Below are 3,665 nucleotides of genomic sequence, written 5' to 3' on the forward strand. Positions count from 1 at the left end.
ATATATATCTTCATAATATACTACCTAGCTCTACCTATGTATTGAGCACTGTTGAAGTAATTACTGAAAATTTACGCATAAAATTATATCTTCGTATATCAATTTATGTGATGAAATGTAGTCATATATAAACTGTGTCAATCGCTTTATTGCAGATTAGTAAAATATCAATATTTCCCTAAATATACGTCACAAAAAAAAAATGAAAATTGTATCATCAAAGAGTTGCTTTAAGTTCAGTTATTTTCCAAAATGTTATTCAGATTCATACTATATTCACGAAGTTGTGGCATTTTATTTTTTATCAAAGAAATTTTACTGTCCATAGCTTTATTGCAGATATTTACAATGCCAAAAAATCAGGCAAATAAAGGTTATCGAAAAGCAAAGGATAGTTGCTGGACTCGCAGAAGGATTGTCCATCAAAAATTCAACCATGGAGCTGGAATGGAATCCAAAAACCTTGGCTGCATTCTTGAACAACCAGAATACCAAATCCAGAAAAAATAAGGGCATCAGGAGATCGTGATATTCGAAAAATTCGCAGGAAAGTCAACCGAAACACAAACAAAACCAGTGCTTTCGTTTTTCGCAAAAGCTGGAATTGCTCCAAGATCCAGGCATGCCCAATACAATGTGTTGAATGAGATCGCAAGGAACATCTAACCTCTTCCAATGCCTCCATTGAGCAAACAACATAGGGATAAACGAATGGCTTGGACACAGAATCACATGAAAATGGATTTCCAAAATGTCCTATTTAGGGATGCTATTCTTGACGGTCTGCATAGATGGACCAAAGTTTGAAACCCGGACGGAACTCCAATCATTTGTAGACATTTATGCAAACGACACCACAATCTATGGCAACACTTCAAATGCCAACAATGATCAAGATCTTTCTGATTCTTTTTCTTCTGATCCTGATCACGTGGTGCAATGGGGACAAGGGTGGCTGGTTAATTTTAATGCAGCTAAAACCAAGCTTCTCCCTTTTCATCAGATTCTTTCTGACTCCCACTACATCTCAATTAAAATGAATGGCTCTTGTCTTGTGGAAGTTACATGTCTTGACAAGCTTCCGGGACTGACCTTTATTCCTGATCTGAAATGGAACATATACATCAAATATGTTTCCAATATCGCTGGAAAAATGATTGGATCATTCTACTTCTCTAGTAGATATATTACTGCCGATGCAATCTTCTATCTGTATAAGAGCTAAGTAAGCCCTGAAATGGAGTACTGTTGCCACATCTGGGTAGGAGTTTCTACCTTGATAGAGTTCAAAACCAGTTTTGAAACCTAGTAGGTGGTGCCCTTTTCTATGCTATGCAACCTCTTTCCCATAGATGTTGCAAACCTGTCTCTGCGCTATCATTATTTTCCTGGCAGGTGCTCGACTGAACTCCAATCTATGGTCCACCATGCCAAACTATCACGAAATATACTCGACTACCTACAGTGACTGTCAACAATTTCAACCACTCTTTATCTAAGCCTAAACCTAAAAGCAAATTCTATGAACAACGCTTATTTCCTAGAATTGCCCGCCTGTGGAACTTTGTATCGCTGGCCTGCTTCCTGGTCAACTACAGTATGTTAGCCTTCAAGTCTAATGTAAACAAGTTCTTGTTGAGTCGTGCCCTTAAATAATCAAATTCTATCGCGTTTACACCATTAACAATTACTGCACAACCACTTTACATTCATTAATCCTTATCCTTGAGTGACCTTCTGGAATTGATAAGTGGTGACTTCCTTTTTAGAAAAAAGAACATTCACATCCAATTATGGAAAGACTGTGTAAAAGCAAATAGGTTTCGACTTATACGATCTCAATGAGTAGGAGTACTTCACAATAAAGGAGTACTCTACAATAAAGGAGTACTTCACAATGAAGGAGTACTTCAGAGTTAAATGTAACAGTTTTATAAAGAAATAGGTATCAGTTTAGGAAAAGGGACCGGCGCTATGCAGTTTTTGTATTTTAAGTCGGGCGGATAAGGATGCTGGTTGAACCAAGGAAATTCTCAAAATTTAAGTTCGTTTGTTATTGGCTGTGATAAAAATCTTTCCAAACGGGATCTGAATTTGCAACAGACATGGTTTATATTTGGTGTCGTATTTTCTCATGGGTTTTCGGTGAATAAAAACATTTTCTTTCTTTTTTCTCATTTTTGTATTTACGGACTTCTTCTTCTTCTTTCTCATCAACTCCAACCGACATGTTCATTGAGGCAGATTTTCCCCACCTGTCTTCGCAGGGAGAAGAAAATGGTCAAGGGAAGAAGATCCTGTCAGGAAGTGATATGTGTCTTCCGCTCCTTTCATCCTGTATTTCCTCTCCTCTTCCTCATTCACCGTCCGATAAAAATACTTTTTCCACAAATTGTCTCCTAAAAATAGATATGATGATGGCCTTCCTTCCTTCCTACCTTTTTGGTCGTTCGTGGTACCGCCGATAAACTTCTAAAATCTTAACCCTCTTGCTATCTATATGTGACAATATGTATGTGTGTGTATGTGTGTGTGTGCTTCCTCTGCTAGCCTGAAGACGTGGAATCTCTGATAAGAGATCACCACAGAAACATGTATACACATATGTAGCTAATAATATTTGCATAAATAAACATATTACAACATGTATTGTTCATTCGTTCAACACTCCTTGATAAGCACAATAGTTTCAGTGGCTGTACATCTATCTATCTATCTATCTATCCACATATCTTTCTTTTTTCTATCTACTTACCTACCTACCTACCTACCTACCTACCTGTATATATTATTATTATTATGCTATGTATCTACATAAAATTTTATGTAAATATTTTCAGTATTTACTTCGATAGTGCTTGATATGCAAGTAGAGCTAGGTAGTGAGTTTGGAAAAAAAAATGTGGGAATTAAGCTACAGACCATAAACCTAGTTTTAACAATAACCCTAGAAGTCGCTTAATTAATCCAACCCAACCCGAATTGGTAGAATTGATAAAACAATCCTTTCTGAAATGAACAGGGAAATAAAAAAGACCTTGAATTAAATCAATACTGCTGGAGCAATCGCTTGATTTAAACGTATCGAAAACAAAAACAAATATACCTACCTACAATTTGAGAGCAAACTGCGGTATTTCTTGGAGTCTGGGTAATAACAAGTCTCCCCAGATTTCTAGTACTCTCCACCTTTTTTTGTTAAGCATTGCAAATTATTTTGCGTTATTGCAACAGCTGTTTACCATTGGTTTCTCGTTGGTAGCAACTATTGTGTTCACATAAATTATTATTAGTATTAGTGTTGTTATTTTTATTATAAGAGGAACTTCCAAAAGTAATGCCTCCTAAACTTATTCATTCATTACCTTAAAGTTTTCTCTCTCTGTTGCAGATATTGACTGTGTGAGACTCTAAGAACGCAACCCATTATGGACGTGCATCAGAAGCATAGATGCGTTATTGAATTCCTTCATGCAAAAAAAAAAAAAATAACTGCCTGCTGAACGTTCGCAAAGCTGATGCAGTTGATGTCAGCACAGTTAAGAGATGGATTCGCCGATTTCAAAGTGGCGACGGAGACGTGAGTGACAACGTGCGTTCTGAACTTTTACGATCAATACGTCAAAAGAGGCTGGCAAAAGTGCAACGATAATAGTCGTGACTAT

This window comes from Euprymna scolopes, chromosome 4 (genome assembly GCF_053919585.1).
Source record: "Euprymna scolopes isolate OS-2025 chromosome 4, ASM5391958v1, whole genome shotgun sequence".
Taxonomy (NCBI): domain Eukaryota; kingdom Metazoa; phylum Mollusca; class Cephalopoda; order Sepiida; family Sepiolidae; genus Euprymna; species Euprymna scolopes.